The following is an 18,712-nucleotide window of genomic DNA, read 5'->3' on the forward strand; positions in this document are numbered from 1 at the left end:
TTGAAGGGGAGCCTCTGAGAGGAAATTCAAGCTCCTGACTGGATACGTGGGGAAATGACACTCAGAGGTCAGCCACTTGTTAAAGGGCACACAGTCCAGTTGGTGGCCGAGTCTAGAGCAGAATCCACCACCCTCTGACTCCCTGTTCAGCTGCTGTCCTCTCCACCGCCCCCACCGCTCTGCTACGGGTCAGTGTCATGGGCCCTGAGAGGCCCGGGTATGGGCCTACAGTGTCCGCTCTCTTGGCTCAGGAAAGGCAGGGATGGTGGGTAAGAGAGTTCTGTTGTAGTCGGGAATGGAATTAGTTGGTTTGCTTCACGCGCTGAGTCGTTAGCCTGAGTTCTCCCCATTGAGAAGTCACCAGGAATAGTCCTCTCGGAAACCCCTCAGCCCCACCACAGGGAGGACCTCAGGAGGGCCCTGACTCCTTACTCTAGCTCAGGTTGCCCTCCAGCAATCCCTTTGAGCTCTGAGGCCTGAAGAATCTCCCACCCCTCCCCCTCCAGCCCTGGTTGGCCAGCGCTCACCCTCACCCCTGCACGGACACTGCTGAGTGCTCACCTCCGCTGGGCAGCATCCCATCCCACCGTTGCCTCCTTTGCTTCACAGTTGACTTGTGCCCATTTTCATGTCACTTCCGCGTGCCTGCGTGTCATCTCGTATGTGCTTCTGTGTTGAGTTTGTCTACCCGCAAACTGTGCGTCCCCCTGAGGACAGGGTCTATGGGTCTATTCCTACCATGGCCCTCACCAGGGTCTTTGTACAGCGGGCAGCGCCAGGCCACCGGGCGACTGGCTGCTTGTTTAATACTTGTTGATGGTGCCAGTGACCTGCGAAAGGCCCCAGGCCGTGTCCTAAGGAAGCAAAAGGAAGGGGAATGGGGAAGCTGGGTAATCCTCCAGGTGGATCTCCAGTCCAGAGTAACACGGGGAGGAAAAGGAACCTGGTCGAGTCTCTGCTGTGTGCCGCACACTGCCAGGTACTTTACACATGCCCTCTCCACAATTCTTTGAGCTTATTGCTGTTACTTCTCACTTTGCAGACGGAAAGGCTAGATCGAAAGTGTTAAGTGACTTGTCTAAATTCTTACAACTGGAAACTAGTAGAGCGAGGCTCTCAGTGCAGCTTTATCTGATGCTAAGCCCATACTCTGCACCATCTCCAGAGAGGACAAGCCCCCGGAGGACAGGACCTCCGCAGTTACATGGTTTTGTCCAGTCTGTTTTTGCTGCCTGTATCCTCAGTGCCTAGAACTGCACCAGGCATACACATGGGAGATGCTCCATAAATATTTGCTGAATGACGGAACAAAGAAATGAATGAATACCACGCTGCCTCTCCCCAGCAGGACAGAAAAGGGGCTCGTGATGTCAGGCTCCTAGGCTCTGTTTCCAGGAATCTTGGACAACCATTTGTTCCCGCTCTCCAACCAGAAAAGTACCCAAAATATATAAAAGTTCCTCCCAAGGCCACGTGGAGGATGGGTGGGTTTCCTCAGACCCAGTGTGGGAGCAGAAGCTGCACACAAAAGACTGAGATCCTAATGAGCAGGGGATTTAAAAGTGGTCTCAGTGCTCTGTCATCTGCTGGGGGCCCCATGTGGATTGTGCCTCTCCCCCAACCCCAGGGCTCCCTCCTCCCCCGCTGGGTACCCCCACTGCCTTGACTGAGCTGTACTGAAACTGGCCACCTTCCTATTAAGCAGAGAAACTAGCAGTTACGCCACCCAGTCCAGCCCCATCCGAACCCTCAGAGGAGCCTGCTCTGGGCCCCAGGGCCAGCTGCTTTTCTCCACATTCCAGCCAAAAATAATACGAGAACGAAGCTGTTTGGTGGAGACTTAATCTAATCTTCATTGCTTCAGTTTTAAAATATCCTGCCTGGTTTAGGGTTTCTTATTACACACAGGGATGTGTTTTTAGTGAGATAGGTCTTAGCAGAAACGGCCTTCTTGTAATTGGAAACCTGGTCAGGCAGGGCCTGCGCGAGGCATCCAAGCCAAACAGCAGATTCCCCATGAAGACAACACGTTTGCAGCGAGCTCTTCCAGAGCTGCCCGAGGCCTAGCTTCTCCCCGTGCTCCTGGGGGATCTGGAAGGAGAGGAAGCTTGAGCTCTGGTGGAAGGACTATGCCTTCTAACTCATGTGCATTCTCTTAGCAAAACTGTTGCCTCTTCTGCCTCCACCCTGGCATCTCCCTGCTCTCACCCCCAATCAGAAGGGAGACCAAGATGTTGCTCAAGGCTGCTGGAAAAGGATATGTGGAGGGGGAAATGACCCCAAGGAGTCCCCACGGACGAGGGAGAATTAAAGGCAAGCATTCCACGGGAGCCACGTCTCCTGTGTCAGCGTCGAAAGATCAGGCATGGGAACAGAAGGACACTCCGAGCACGGGTGCTCTTTTGTATAAGTGCTAGGTGTAACTTCTTGGTTCTCTGGCCCAGAATCTGCTTTGATCTGCCAGCATGGAAACTGCTAAGTGGGGTTCAAGCTGTGGCTAGCTCCGGACCCACGCCCATCCCCCCGAGCCCGACCAGATGTCACACACCAGTCCAGGCTCAGACCTCTTCTTTCCGCTGGCACAGAGAGAAGGGACTGAATTTCTGATAAGTCAGATTCTGTGTACCAGAGCTCTTCCAGGTAGCCCTGTTGGGGCGAAGCTTGCCGCTTCCCCCAACTTCACTGCCCCTCCTGATAAAGTGCTGGTGGATTTTGGAATCACAGCAGGGCTTTCAAATTCTAGGGCATAAAGAAAGGCAGGCGTTCAACCCCTTCGCCCAAGTCTTAGAACTTGTTGTGGGGAGAGGGTCTGGAGCCAGGCAGGGAAAGAAAACAGGCAAGAATGTGACTCTGCTGCTCAGAAACCTCTCTCCTTTTCCTTTATTATTTCGAGCACACCAGAGCAGGAGTCACACCAGATTCATCCCTTGTAGCCTAAGGAGGAATTTGTACCATACGTTCCACTTTACAGATAGAAAAACTGAGACCCAGGAGCTAGGTGACCCACTGGAGTCATGGAGCCAGACAGTGACAGGGCATACGACTGCTAGCCCCCCAATTTCAGCTTTACCACTAGCTCAGCACGCTGACCTGGCAACCTTGATTATCTCCTTCCTCCCGTTCCCACCAGGTATTAGATTTAATTAAATTAGCAGATCCGCGGCGCAATAAGCCTGGCCACGCAGCCTGGCCAGAACCCAGCCAGGGCAGCTACTCCCTCTCAATTCTGCTTCTCAATATAATTCAATCTTCAATAAGTCACAGATCGCATGTGAAGTGTTTTATACAAAGCGTGATGTGTTGTCTAGAACGAAGGCTAATGGTGGCTTGTGAGGATCTCGTTTTCCATGTAACTTCCTCTGCTCTTCCTCTGTGGCATCACTTCGCCCTCTCCATCCTCTCATCTGCATTTTGTTTGATCCAGACACTTGGCTTCACATGCCGTCACCCTCCAGCTAGTGCATCGCACATTTATATATATCTTACAGCATCGCAGTCCTTGTGCCACGCAGCATAGGAAGAAGGAAAACTTATAACAGCATTTCTCACCTTCCTCCAACTAATTTAGAAAATGTGCTTTAAATTAAACAAATCAGGAACAAAAGTCTGAAATCGGAGATAGAATTTCTGGGAGGGGGAACGCTAAATAAAGAGCAAGGAAATCTTGCAACATGTTGGAAGCCTATAAATTTTATAGGTTGTTTCTTTAATAAAAACAAATTCGATTGCTAACAACACAGTATTATTAAGCCGCTAACATTTAAAAATCTAATTTGGCCTGCTCTGCTGCTGTTTAATGTTGCACGGTGCGTTCACGCAGGGTAAGGAAGTCAGGTTGATGGGTTTGGTTTGGTTTCTAAACTAGGCTAATAGAGGCCCCTTTAAAACCCAGCCTTTTTGCTTTCTAGGCATGCCTCGGTCCCTAATGAGTTACAGTCCCAGGTTGAAGATGGACATGGCAGAAAGAAATTTAACACACACTCCGGTGCACCCATAAACATCAAGGCCAAGGGAGAAGAAGTATGTTTCCAGTTAAGTTAAAACTCCATGAATCCAGGATTCTCCACTCACAAGACAGTAATTCTCCCTATTTCATCACTAACTTACTTCAAATGTGTTTATACAATTTATTGCTACTGAACTTCCAGGCAACTGGTGTAGAGTTAATGAAACCCAGCTTGGAGAAGCTTTGAGCTTTGAACAACTAACCACAGTTTAAATGGTTATGACATGCGGTCAAAGCCACAGCCCAGCCCCACTGCAGTTTCTGTGTTAGGACCCAGTTAAAAACCTTGTCGTCTCACCTTTTGTGCCAAATAGATGGAAAAAGGAGAAAGCGCTGAAAAATAGCCCTTCCATGTTTCTTCTCAGGGTTCCCAGCCTCTCTCCCTGACCTTCTAATGCGTCTATCTTACTCAATGCAAGGCGAAGCCCCTCCCCCAGGCCCCAAGTAAATATTTTAGTTGCCCTCTGAATTGGCAGCCGGTCGAAATCCTGAAATCCAGTTTGGGTTTAATTGAACGGGGTCAGGCCCACATAAAGCAGTATGAGACAGGGTGTAAGGGGGAGGCACCAAGCAGCATTTAAAGTCAGACTCAGATAGAGTCCGGAAGGCGATATCAGAACACACAGATGACACTGGCCTGGAAGAGAAGTAAACTTGCCTTTCTGCTTTACTTGGACATCGATTTTTTTATTAATCCCCCTTGTCGCATGGCGTCCTCCCCCAAGCTCTGTCAGTGTGGGAACTCCAGGAGGCTCCCTCATTTTAAACAGGCCCATTTTGGAAGAGTAAAGGGGAGGGACTCCACTAGCCATGGCCGCACAATAAAAGCCCCTTTTGAAAGCAGCACTTTCATTAACTTAAAGCAATCTATAGACTTAAAAGCATGGAGCAGTAAACTCCCAGAAAGGATCATAAAACAGCCAGTCTCAAGTTGGGTACACTTCAGTGCAATTTGCACGAGGCATTTTACTGTGAGCAGTGGCCGAGCCCATCTCCCTCCAGTAACCCCCTGCCCCTTATTCTGAGCAGCTTCTCTTTCTCTGGGCTTTCATGCCTTTCGCGCTCACAAAGGGGAGGCGGTGACTGGGGAGTCTCCGTGGGGTCACGGCTCCCTCCCGCCCACCGGCTCCTGGCGGGAGAGCTCACGAATTCCAAGCCTGCAAGAAAACAGCCTTGGAGCTTCGCTCCCCCCCGCCCCCCCAGCAGTCGCGAGGCCCTAGGCCGCCACAGCCACTCGTAGGTCAGGCGTCTTCTACGTCCCCAGAAGCGCCGCGTGGCTCCTGGAAGGAGGGGTGCGGAAGGTGGGACCGCCGGCTCAAGATTACAAAAAGGAAATTTCAAATCTTCCTCTCTGACAACCCCTTTACACACTTTTCTACCCTAGCTGGACAGAGGGATAACCTCCCTCCCTCGTGGGGACTTCTTGCTCACAGCCCCAACTAGGCTAGAGCCATAGGGGTAGAGGGTGGGGCTGGGGGTGCGGCTTGAGTGGGAGATCACGAGCCCAGAGACAGGAGACCCCCCTTCCCCTCCCCTAAGGCCCTGAGGCCTCTGGAAGGCCGGGATGGCTGGGTAAGCGAGGGGACTAGGGGCTAGGGCTTTGCCTCAATATATCTTGTGTTTGAACACCATCATTTTCTCATCTTTGGGGAGGGGAGGTTCGCCTAAATCTGCCTAAAATGTGAAGCTTTTGACTTCCACCAGCTGGAGAGCCCTTGAAATCCGAAAAGTCAACACGCTGGAGAAGTCCCGGGACAAGTGGGGCGAGGGCAGAAGACCCAGAGCGCCCCCGTTTCCCAGGCTGAACATCGCACTGGCGGTCCGGCTTGTGGACTTTCCGGCCGAGCCGGGGAGAAGAGCAGACAGAGCCTGCGGGTCAAGAGCCCGCGGCTCCGGCCAGGACGCCCGAGTTCAAGCCCGCCCAGCACTCGGCCGCAGACGGGACTCCCCCCGCGCGTTGCGGCACCTCGCAGCTAGCACCCCCGGCGCAGGCCGCGGTCCCTGCGGGCCACCCGCACCCGCCCGCAGCGCTGCGCCTGCGGCCCCCAAGTGGCTTCGAGAGCCTGCCGAGCCGCCAGGGTCAGTTCTTGGATCCACTCCGAGCCCCGCGAGGCTGCCCAGTCTCTTCACCCAGAACGTCCCTTCGATTTGTCCGCTTCCCAGAATCTTTCTCCTAGGAGCGGGTCCTGAGCGCCTTAAGTCCTCTGCTCCAGATCCGCTTTTGGGGAGAAGCAGCAGAAATCCGGGGCTCGCCTACCATGGCTCGGATCAACTACTTTCATCGCCTGCCTAAACGTTTTTCCACCCACGGAGCATGGGGACCCGCTGGCACGACCCTCGCCAAATTCTAATAGCCTCAATCCCAGTAAAAAAAAAAAAAAAAAAAGCCGCGATCCCGTGGCAAAATACTAAAAACGCCACCCGTTCGGCAGAGTCCAGCCTCAGATGTAACCCCAGGCCCCCAACTCCTGCCTCTAGCCCCCTGCTCTGGCCGAGGTGTAGATTCGATCCCTAAGCTATTCAGCAGCACTTCAGTCCCGTTTCTGAAAACAGCCTGAATCCTACAACCCAAACTCGAGCGTGGCCCTGAAGTCCAGACTTAATTCAGGGCTGCAGCAGCACCACCAGCTACCCCCCGCCCCAGTGCCATTACTAGCCCGTGTCCCCACCGCGCAGGAACCTCGGAGTCTCGCCCAGAGCCCCGGGAAAGGACCGCCCGCTTCGCTCATTTCTTCCTCGGGTTCGGGAGTCAGGAGAGCCTCGCTCGCCCAGCCCGAAAGAATCGCAAAGTTTGCGCGGCAGACTCGGGACCCTGCCCCATCCCCCTCAGCTCTCTGCTCTGGGGCGCTTTTCGTCCCCCCCTTTTACGAGCTCGTGTCCTAGTTCTCAAGCCAGGAGGGCTCCCTGTTCCCAAACCTCGCCATGGGCCCCTACGCCCCGCAGACCTCGCCAAAGACTTCCAACAATCCGCCGAAAGCCAGTTAACCCTACAAATCGCTCCTCCTGGGGCGGGGGGTCCCTGAACGTGGACCCTCGGAGCCCCGCTGCCCTGACCCACAGCTCGCGTTCCGCTGTCCCCACTGATCCGCCTGCAAACCCCACTCGCTCTGGCTCCCCAGGCCGGCCGGGACGCGGCCGCGGCTCCTTGACTCCGGTCACCGGGCCCGAGACTGGAGCTGCTCCCGCTCGTAGCCGCCCCGAGGCAGCTCCAGGCCGGTGGCGCCGAGCAAGCGCCGGCCCAAAGGGCGCCCGAAGCCGAGAGCAGACGAACGTGGAGCCGGCCCGCCGTTCCCAGCCTCGCCCTCTGAGCGCTCAGCCCCGAGCTGCCTGCACCCGGGCTCCGGCCCGCCCGCGCGCGCCGGTCCCTACTCTCGGGCCCCCCGGCTCTCCCGGCGCACGGCTCCCCTCCCGCCCGCTCCGGTGTCTCGGGCCCGCGGCCGTCCGAGTCCGCAGCCCCGCTCCTCGCACCCGCGGACAATGCTCGCCCGGCCACGGGCCCGAGCGGGGCGAGGCGGCGGCGCGGCGGCGGCGCGGCGGCGGCGGCGGCGGCGGGGCTGCGCGCGGGCCGGGCCGGGGCTCGGGCGGGCCGCGCGGCTCCGGCCGCCTCCTTCCCCGGCCTCGGCGCCACTCGCGCTGCTTCGCTCCGCGCTCTCCCGGCGCTTCCCCAGCTTCTCTCTGCACGCTCCCGCCGTCCCTCTCTGCTCCCTGCCTCCCTCCTCCCTGCTGCCTCCCTCTCTCTCTCCTCACTGCTGCCTCCCTCTCTCCCTCTCTCCTCCTTGCCCTGTCGCAATGAATAATACTCTGGCTTGGGGACTGGAATAAAACACACGCGCTCTGAGGCAGCCGCCCGCAGCAGCAGCAGCCGCCGCCGCCGCGCCGCCGCCGCCTGCAAAAGCGTCTCTGACATGGAAATGAATGACAGCTTACCTGATGCCAATCTTCATCAGACTGACACCGGCGTGACAACACAGCCTATACTTCCCAGCACTGCTCGGGACGTCAGCGGCACAGGGACCCGCCCCCCGGAGCCCCCCCCCCTCACACACCTCCCCTCGCCCCACTCCCCCTCTCTCCCCACCCCCCTCGCCCCCACCCACTCCCGGCCCGGCGCTTCCAAGTCGGAGCCGCAGCTGGAGTGTCTCCCTCTACTGGAGGCTTTTCTGAGACGTCGGCGCGGGCCCGCTCCTGCTGGCGGGAGGCGGAAAGGCGCCGGAGAGGAGGCCGCGGACCGCGAGCCCGCCGCTGAGCCAGGGACGCGGCGGTCCCCCTCGCCACGGGCGACACCGCCCCCGCCCCCACGCCGCGTCCCCTCGGCCAAGCACCGAGGCCGCCTCGCATGACGTCCCGGACTCAGGGGATGGCGAGGAGGGGACATTTTCCGTGCACCCCGAGAGAACTCCCCCGAAGTCCTGAAACTTAAAGCTGGCGAGGAATCCTTCCCTCCACCACCACTCCTCCCCCCACCCCACTCCCACCCCGTGCCTGCCTGATGGCCTCATTTTTATGATTACATTTGAATAATTCTCATTACCCTGGCCCCAGAAAAGGTGCTCAGATGACACTCTGGTTAGTTATTCCTATTCTCAAGAGCTTTTTCTGCTGTGGGCTTCCCGGGGCGTTTGGCTCACCGAGGGGGAGACTGGAATGGGGTGCGGCAGAGGGAGAGATAAAAGGGTGTAGAGGCTTTGTCACTAAATCACCTCTATGCAAATGCCAGGCAAGCCTATTCTGAGCCACTGCTATTTTCATTCTAAAAAGTCCCAGAGTTCTGGGGGTCGGGTGGTGTAATATAAAGGGAGAGACCAGCTGTGCTGTTGGAGCCTGGGCCTGTTAGGGTGGCTTCCATCTACTTCGGGGAGGAAATTCACATTGGCGCCTTCTGAGAAGACCAGTGCAAGTACTTTCTTTCATTCCACAAAGATTAGGGTCCCACTAAGGGCCGGGGGTGGACACCCAGCCACCTAAAAATGCAGGCTTGCTTGCTTCCGCAAGGTAGCACATGGCCCTTTGCATAAAGGGAAAAGTGGACCCCTTCCCCCCTGAAATTTGCTCCTTGCTCCCCATAGAGGAGCCATTTCAGCCACATCAGGCAGGGATTGATCCTCTGACCCCAGAGCAGGCAGGGGGCCTGGATAAAGCCTAGACAAAGACACTGATGGAAGGAAGGAAAGCAGAAAGTGAAACCCAAGCAGGCCAGGTTTGCCGTAAGGAATCTGACCCGAGAAGTTGAAGGCTGCCCCTTTGCTCTTTCCAGGCCTCTAGGCCACTCCTCATTTGCCTCCATCAGGGGCAAGGATGAGAGCTATTAGCATTCCATGGCTCCGAAGGGGCAGTTGAGACCTTTTCTGGCATCACATCCCTGATAGGCTAAATACTGTTTGTCCAGATCCTCCTGGTACCCCTCAAATTCAACCTCCAAAGTTACTGGTGGAAGAAAGTCTTCACTGAGAGCCCCCTTTATAGATGGAGTTGAATCCTCTCACCTTCACATAGAACCTCCAAAGACTTCACTAGGTGGATTTATGTCACCCCAGCCTCTGATCTGTGGTCAGAGACTCTGGCTGCTGACAGCATAATCGCTATTATATATTATACATTGTATAATAATATAATAATAATGAATGCACTTGCCCTTTTTATGTAGTACAGAAGCGGCCAGATTCTCCAACCCAGAGGCTGGAGGTCAGGCTGCCATAAACTCTCAGAGGAGAGCCCTCTTCAGACACAGGAGGGGGAGGGGAGATCCATTTGCTCCTGCCCAGGACCCCTGGAGGCAGGGTTTTTTCTCTTTCTCAGGGCTTGCAGTGAGTTGCTGTAGCCTGCCCAGTCAGAGGGGAGAATCAGGCTGAATGTAAATACTTAACCCCATCAGAGAGGTGTCAGTGAGCCATAAATAGTACTGCAGCAACAGCCGCGCATCACTGATTCACACTTGTCACACCCCTCATTTTCTGAAATCTAGTTCTGTGCCCAGCTCTTTCTTGAAACAGGAGATCCATGGCCATGAGCTGTTAATTTCTGGAGCCTTTTTCAAAATACCCTGATTTCTACTAATACCTTTGGATGCCTGAAACTGCACACTGTCATTTAAATGTATCCTGCTTTAACTACATTTGTAATTTGCAAAAGCTTCACAAATGATTACGTAAATGTAACCATCCTTCCCATAATCATTCAAAGCAAACATTTGTCCTGTTCTCATTGGATGCTCAGCTGTGTGGCAGAGCTAAGGATAAAGAGCAGAAGCGAAGAAGTCCAGTCACAGCCCCTGTCCTCGAGGAGCGTTCGTTCTAGGCGAAGAAGCCAAGGCACCAGTATGTAAAACGGGAAACGCTAACCATACAGGAATTCAACAGATGACACAAGCTGGTAAACACTGAATGAACAAACACTTAATGAACAAATCGACAATATGTCAAATTCCAGGCGTTCCACATCTAACTGTTGGCTCTGTCAGTGAGTAGAGATGGGACAGATTGACAATGAAGTCTGTAGAATTCACTTCGCCTACCCTACAGTCTCTCTGTCACCTTCCTCCTGAGGATGAAGAAGAGGATGGAGAGAGGCACGCATGTCATGTAAGTCACCGCTACGGCAACATTAGGACCAAACAGGAGTTCCTACCAAGCCTAGTCATCGCTCTTAGAGTTAGAGCTCCTTTAGCGTGGGTCTGGGCCCTTTTCTCACTCTGTCTGCCCGTGATTTGTCTTTAGGATAAGCAGTTCATACCAGCCCAGGTTGGCTCCTCTGAGCTGTAGACGTGTATCGCCAATGGCCTACCTGAGTCCTGTCACTATGAGCGTGTAAATAAAGTTTACACTTGTCCGTGTTAGTCTGCTTAGGCTGCCATAACAAAGAACCACAGAGCAGGTGGCCCGAACAACAGATAGCTATTTTCTTCCCAGTTCTGGAGACTGGAAGTCCAAGATCAAGGTGCCAGCAGGATTGGTCCCTGGTGAGATCTCTCTTCCTGGCTTGCAGATGGAGCCTTCTTGCTTTGTCCTTACATAGTCTTTCCTCTATGTGCACCAGAGAAAGAGAGCGATGTCTGGTGTCCTTCTTTTCTTCTAAGTGCACTATTTCTATTGGATCAGAGACCCACCCTTATGACTTCCTTAACTTTCATTACCTCCTTAAAGCCCCTATCTCCAAATATAGTCACATTGGGAGTTAGAGCATCAACATGTGAATTTAGGGGGAGACACAATTCTGTCCATAACACTGTCCACATACCAGTTCCCTCTATTCTCAACTTAATTATTTTTGATGAATTTTGATAGATTGTGAGTCCTTTGAGGATGAGGACAATACCTCTTTCATCTTAGAATCCTTCGAACCTTGGTACGGTGCCTAGTCCACAAAAAATATTAAAGAACTACTTGCTGAGTTGACTTGAATGGAACTTCTTTCTCCATCATATCCCCAGCTCAGTTAAGGGACTTATCACCTGGAATATGAATTCCAGTCACCTGGAATATGAATATTTTGATGATTTTCTAATTGGCCTAATGCCACCAATATTCCTAACACTTCCTACATAATATCACCAGAGCGTTCTTCCTAAAACAAAGGTTGGCTCATATCCTGGTTTCCCCTCAGGAAACCACTGCCTATAAGATGTAGCCTAAAATGTTTATTGGACCTTATAATAAAAAGTAGAGACTTGAATGCCACATTCAATTTCCACCTCCTCATCTGGCCATGATCTACTTTTTAGGCTAATCTCCTGTATTCCTGCCTACATCTCCTCATCGCCACCGTCAGTGGCTCTCAGTGCTGGCCCGTGGCTTTCCTGCATAAGAACCCTTATGGAACTTCGGGGTTCTTGGTTTCCAATCCTGGAGAAAGTTGATCTGGATAAGGGCCTAGGAATCTACATTTTTTTTTTTTTTGAAAAATGGCCAAAGAAGATCAATATTTTATTAAAACTATAAACCCATTATATTAATTTGCAAAGGCTGCCACAACAAAGTACCACAAACTAGGTAGCTTAAACAAGAGAAATTTATTATTTCACAGACCTGAAGGCTAGATGTCTGAAATCAAATTGTTGGCAGGATTAATTCTTTCTGAGGATTCTTTTTTTTTTTTTTTTACAAATAGTTTATTGTCAAATTAGTTTCCACTAGAAATCTACATTTTAAAAGCTGCTCCATAAAGAGAATGGGAAGACAAGCCACAGAATGGGAGAAAATATTTGCAAAAGACACATCTGATAAAGGCCTGTTATCCAAAATATATACAGAACTCTTAAAATTCAACATTAAGTAAACGAACAACCCAGTTGAAAAATGGGCAAAAGATCTGAACAGACAACAGATGTATAGTTATCCAGATGGCAAGTAAGCATATGAAAGAGGCTCAATATCATTTGTCATTAGGGAATTGTACACTAAAACAATAAGGTATCACTAACACTTATTAGGATGGCCAAAACCCAAAACACTGACAACACCAAATGTTGGCAAGGATGTAGGACACCAGGAAATCTCCTTCATTGCTGCTGGGAATACAGAACAATAAAGCTCCTTTGGAAGACGCTGTCAAATGCCAAACTTAACATACTCTGACCGTATGATCCAGTAATGGTACTTGGTATTTACTCAAATGAATTTAAAACCTATGTCCACACAGAAACCTGCACACAGATGTTTAGAGTAGCTTCATTCACAATTACCAGATCTTGGAAACAAGCAAGATGTCCTTCGGTAGGTAAATGGATAAGCCAACTGTGGTACGTCCAGACAACGGAGTATTATTCAGCACTATAAAGGAAACAAGCTATCAGGTCGTGAGAAGACATGGTAGAACTTTGTGTGCACATCACTCAAAGAAAGAAGCCGATCTGAAAACGCTACATAATACAGGATTCCAGCTATATGACATTCTGTAAAAGGCAAAACTGTGGGGACAGTAAAGGATCAGTGATTGCCAGGGTTGGTTGGGGGATAAGCAGGCTGAGCACAGAGGAGCTTTAGGGCAGTCAAGTACTCTGTATGATACTATAATGGTGGATTCATGTCATTATAGGTGTCCAAATCCTCAGAATGTACAGTACCACGAGTGAACCCACATGAACTATGGGTAGTGATGTGTCAATACAGGTTCATCAATTATAGCATACACACCACACGGGTGGGGGATGTTGTTAATGGAGGAGGTCGTGCATGGTGGGTGGGGTCCAGAGAACAGGGAGTACATGAGAAATCTCTGTACTCTCTGCTCGATTTTGCTGTGGACCAAAAGGTGCTCTAAAGTTTATTAATTAAAAAGAAAAAAAAAACCTCGCTGCAGTTGAGAGGTTTGGGCATTTCCATTCTAGCCAGCCCTGGGGCTCCTGGATGGAGGGACAGCCGGTACTCACACTCTTCCCGCAGCCTTGACTTTTAATTCCCCCTTTCCCTACCCACAAAAATCCCATCTGCTGTTAAGACTTAGCTGAAATACCACCTCTCTTCAAAACTTCATTGGCTCCCCAGGCAGAGAACACCAGCTTTGGAGTCAACATGGACCTGGCTTAAATCTACGCCCTATCATGATATAGCCGCATATCTGGGAAGTCACGGATACTTTCGAGCCTCAGCTTCTGCCTTTGTGAAATGAGGATGATAACAGTATCCAGCTCATGAGCCCGTGGAGATTAGATAAAATAATGAAGGCAGAGCTCAGCACAGTCCCCGGCACATGGGAGGCTCTCTAACAAATGGAGCCATTAGATTTAATAACCCTTACCCAGGGCCTCGGCAGCACTTGCCTGCGCCTTTATTATAGCGCTTATTTAATTGGCCTGAGGAAGGCAGATATTGTTTACTGAGAATTCTGTGACAGGCTCTGAGGGCTGTAAACACAGATAATGGGAGGAAAGAAAGGGACGAAAGGGGTGCTTAAGGCCTCCTTCCTAACCCTAGAACCAGGTGGGACTGGGGGACTGGGTGGGGGCAGGGCCAAGCCAAGAAGATTCTGCTCCTGATAAAATGCATTGGGGCACACCCCTTAAAGATGGGGTGGGGGGACCTGTACAATGTGAAAATGCAGGGACTACATGCCTCCTAAAAGGCGGGGATCCAGCATTCTGCTCCGAGGTGGAAGTTGGGATGTTTAGGCTCCTTGCCCATGTCTGATTCACTTTTCTGACCCTGGGAGAGCCTCTCCACTCCCCCACTTCACTCCCAACTTCTGGAGCATGGGGCTGCAACCTGTCCTCTGGGCACACGATAGGCAATTAATTGGGTCATGTCTCTAACCGGCTTCTCTAACATAGGAGCAATACAGTCCCTAAAGCCATTCCAAAAACTCCATCTTTCTGATGGTAGTGACGTACATATGGGGAGTTTCTTCAAGCACTGCCCCCACCTCAACTCTCTCTTTCTCCCCATGTGTCTGTTTCTCTCTGTCTCTCTCTCTGTCCCTGTCTCTGTCTCTCTCCCCAGCCCTAACTCCAGATGAGAGGCTCTGTGGAAAGCAGGAAAGGAGAGAGAAGAGTTTTAAGTGATTCTGCAGCTCTTCTCAGTTTCTAGCAAGGGGTGGGCAGTCTGACCGAACTGAGAAAGAGGAATGCTGAGAAAGAGAATATTTAGATTATAAAATGCTATGATGAGTTCCAAAAAGAGCCACTTGTGGGAAACGGCATCCCAAGAGTTTGGCCACAAAACTTTGAGAAAGGAAGGGATAAACCCGTGCTGTCCCCCACACGGTGGCCACTAGCCACAAGGAGTTTCTGAGTACTTGAAATGGTCCAATGGTCCCAAAGGTCCAAATTGAGATGTGCCATAAGTATAATCCTGGATTTAGAAGACTTAGTATTAAAAAACTGTAAAATATTTCATTAATAATCATTTCATGTGTATTAGATATTGAACTGATAATAGTTTGGATTCACTGAATTAGATTACAATAGGCTATTAAAGATATTTTCACCTGTTTCTTTTACCGTTTTAATGGGACTGCCAAAAAATTTTAAATTACTCTGTGACTTGCATTCTATTTTTATTGAAGCCTCTCCGCTGGGCTTCATTTTTGTCTTGCTATAAACTATGTTTGGATGCTGAAACCTTTACCATTTATCATGTATCATCTGGCTCACTGGCTCTTCAATCTACTCTGCTTCCCCCCAGCACCACACAGGACCCGCGGAGGGAGGCCGGAGTGGGGGGAGGCCAGCAGGATATGCAGCGGCCCCTCCCTCAGACTGTCCAAGTTGCTAGGACCACCCCTCCTCCACCCGCAGGGCTCCACGGGGTTTTGAAATGTCTCCTCTCTCCAAAACTTTCTCCTGAAGACTTGTACTGACCCATCAGCCCCATCTCCTTAGCACCTGTCACCCCTGCCTTGACTGTGACCGTGCTCTCCCCTGGCTCTATTCCCATTCTTACCACCTCCTCTCGCAGAACTGCCCTGCGTCCTCCTTCTCATACACTGGACCATCTCCTCCCTGCCTCCAGGGATGAACCCTACCAGCGTCTGTGGCCTCTGATGCTGTGCCCAACCTCTAAGCTTCCCTGGAGCTGAGGATTTTGCATGGCCAAGCTCCCAACTCCATTCTGGCAGCTGGACCTACAGCAGCCAGACTGCAGGGCTCAGAGAACCAAGTAACAGCACTGGAAAGGGGTGAGGCCACATTGCCTGCAGAAGCCGGTCTTGTCCTACCACATTGCAGGGGGAGGGTGAGAACGAGTGATCAAATGAAGGAACAAGATACCCAACTTACCCAGCACTGGGAGCACGGTTCGTTTAGCCAGGAAAGATAAAACAAAGCACCAACAATAATAACAGCTAATATGTATTGATGACTTGTTCAGTGCCGGACTCTAAGCTAAGTGCTCAACATGTACTGCCTAATCACATTCCAACGGCATCCCCGTGAGGCTTAGATAAAGGCAGCAGTTTGTTACCAAGTGACAAGTGTGTGGACTCAGGCAGGCTGCCTCCACAACCCATACTTGGAACCATGATGCTGCACTGCTTCCTCATAAGCATCACTGTTCAGGCTCTCATTCACTCATTCATTTGCTGGTTCACTTGTTCACCATGCGTACACTGACAGCCTTCCAGAAATGCACCGGCAGGTGGACTCACATTCAGCATCAAGGCTGGCCAGGCACATGTTAGGTCCCTGGGCTATAAAGAGGGATAAAGCATAATCCCTTAACTCAGAGACCTCTGGTTTTCAGCAACCAAGAGAGATGTAGGAAAGCCTAACTTGGTCTTCAGATCACACTGTTCTATAGGCAGAGAAACAGACGGGACATGAGGGGGAAGGACAGGGTAAACCTCAAATCTTTCCTGACTTAATGGAGCAAGTGAAGAGTCCATTTGCATTGTCTAACCAAACCAGGGTTTGTCATCCAGCCCCACCCTCCCCTGCAGATTTTGCAAATATGCTGTCACTTCTTGGCCACGGGTCCTTTTGACAGACTCAGCATGTCTTCTGCCTGGATCCCCGTTGGCTGCTATCGCAATGCACAGTGGGAATGTCAACACTCAAGTCAAAACTCATCCATTCCAGAAACTCTGCTTAATTTGGGACACTCATGTCCTATATCCTTCTGGATTTGTGGGCTCCCATTTCCACTCTAGTAGTATGCACTTGAATGCTGCTTTGTACATGGTCTTACATTTCAAATGTGTATGCATTAGCTCCCCAACAAGAATTTGAACTTTCTCAAAGGCAAGAACTAGATGTTTTTCTTGTATCTTACCTTCCCTATCTCCAAGCATTTGGTAGCAACCTCAGCCTGTGTGAATTGCCTAATGAATGCTGATGGCTTGATCCACTGCACACAGACATAATGGTGTGCGTGTGTCTGTCTGTCTGTCTGAACCAGTCTGTATGTGTACAAGTATCAGTATCAGAATGTGTGGATGAATTCTCCAGCTATTACAGTTGTGGAAGCTTAGATACACATCAGCACAATCCGTCAATTTCCAGACGTAGTCTCTCATGATAATTTCCTGCCAAATCTTTGAGTTGCAATTAAGAAAGTAGATAATTTGAAACATTTTCCTCTGCATGTTGAGATGGATTATAATCCTAATTTGATAAAGACTCTTAATGACTCATTAGCCACCCTTGGCTTCTCCTCAGGTCATCCAACTTCCCAGGCACTGGGAGGCAGCAATGCTCAGGCCATTACATGTTATTGCTTTAGCAGCATTAAAACTGAAAGACACCACAGAGCCACAACGGCGTGCCACAGCGCCACAGCCCTTGAATTCTCTTTTCATCAGCTCCTAGATCTGTTCGTCAGATTTTCTTTTCCTGGCTCTGAACAAAGCCTCTACTTTTCTGATAACCAAAATGCTCTCCCTAGGGTCTTTGCACACTGCCCTAAGTGGCACGCACAATGCTTTGTAGCCTTCCCTCTACATAGGTAGAGGCGGAGGGAGTCAGCGTCCTCAAACCTCTGGCTCCCATCCTCATCACAATTCATCTCCTAGGAAGTGATCCCCAAGTCCAAAGGGTAGGGTTCCTGGCAGCAAGGACTATTCCAAGTTGTTTACAGATGATAACTACAAAATAGCCCCCTTGCTGCTTTGGCTGACCAGGGATCAGAAAGCCTTTCGGGAGGTTACCCAACCCATTCATTCCCTTCTCTCCTGACAGAGTGGCACCCCTTCCAGCCCCAGGCATAAATAACTAAATTCTTCACAGAAGCCAAAGCCACAGTTTCCCATGGGTCACCCACTCTACAGTTTCAGAACCCTGACTCTCAGAAAGTTCTTGCTCATCCACAAACTCATGTGGACATGTGTGGGGCATCCACGTACACACACGCTCCTCACAGATGTTCACGTAGGATGCACATCCACAGAAGCAGAGACAGCACGTACACATGCGTAAAGACTTCTTTGAATAGCCCTTGATCCTGAGATCTGGTAAGCGAGTAAGGAGGAGAGAGAGGCTTAGCCGATCAGCAAACATATCTTTGTTGCTTGCCCACTGCATGCCAGGCACTGTGCCAGGTGCTGGGGTACAATGCAACACAGAGAGGATGGAGAACCTGGTGGTGATCACACAGAGCTGGACCAGTGGGTGCTGCACTCAGGAGTTGGAGCAGGTGGGGGTGGCATCCGTGGTCTCCATCTGACTTCTGAGCCCGAATTCCATTCCATTCCTCCCCCATGTGTGTTCTCACCCCTGTCCCTGCTCTACTTTATCCCTGTTGTCTACAGAGTAGGCTTGAGTGAGATAAAAAGCCTCCACTCCCCCACCCCACTCCTGCCCGGCACGTTCGATCAATGTGACAAATGCTCTCGGGCAGGACCCCTGAGGCTGTCTTCGCTGCCACCCACCCCTCCTTCCTTCCCAATGAGTCCAGGGAGATCTGAGCAGAGGGGTGATGGATAGCCTTGTCTTATTGTTCCAGACTCCGAATCCAACAGGGGCCTGGGAGAGCTGTATAAATCAGAGCCTGGGCTGGGTTCTCACCAGCGTGAGGGCTCAGCAAGAGGAATGGAAGGCAAGGGACCATAAAACTGTCTGTGGGCTAAGTCGTTTCATTTCAAGTCAGGGCCAGGAAGAGAAAATGTTTGGTTCTTGGGAGACAGACTCATTTGAAGAGGATGGATAAGCTGGTGGAGGTCTGCCTATCTGGGTGCTCAGAAAGGAGGGGGTTGAGAGAGGCCAGTCCCACAGGAGGGCACTGGATGAGTCTTCATTTCGGTGTTCACTCATTTCCACCACCCAAGAAGGGTGGGGTATGCTCA

General features: G+C 51.2%; 1 protein-coding gene across 2 annotated transcripts in view; it reads right to left on the reverse strand.

Annotated features, from left to right (window-relative positions):
- PKNOX2 (PBX/knotted 1 homeobox 2) overlaps positions 1 to 18,712 on the reverse strand; it is a 316,850-nt gene that overhangs the window by 255,110 nt on the left and 43,028 nt on the right. The window contains exon 1 of one of the 2 annotated variants that reach the window (XM_039250245.1): positions 7,934 to 7,984. The exons of the other annotated variant lie outside the window; for it this stretch is intronic. The gene's annotated coding sequence lies outside the window, so the exon portion shown is untranslated. Of the gene's footprint in view, positions 1 to 7,933; positions 7,985 to 18,712 lie in introns of those variants that run through there. 2 annotated transcript variants of the gene reach the window in all.

Source organism: Hyaena hyaena, unplaced genomic scaffold, assembly GCF_003009895.1.
Source record: "Hyaena hyaena isolate Hyena2069 unplaced genomic scaffold, ASM300989v1 scaffold_364, whole genome shotgun sequence".
In the NCBI taxonomy this organism is placed as follows: Eukaryota; Metazoa; Chordata; class Mammalia; order Carnivora; family Hyaenidae; genus Hyaena; species Hyaena hyaena.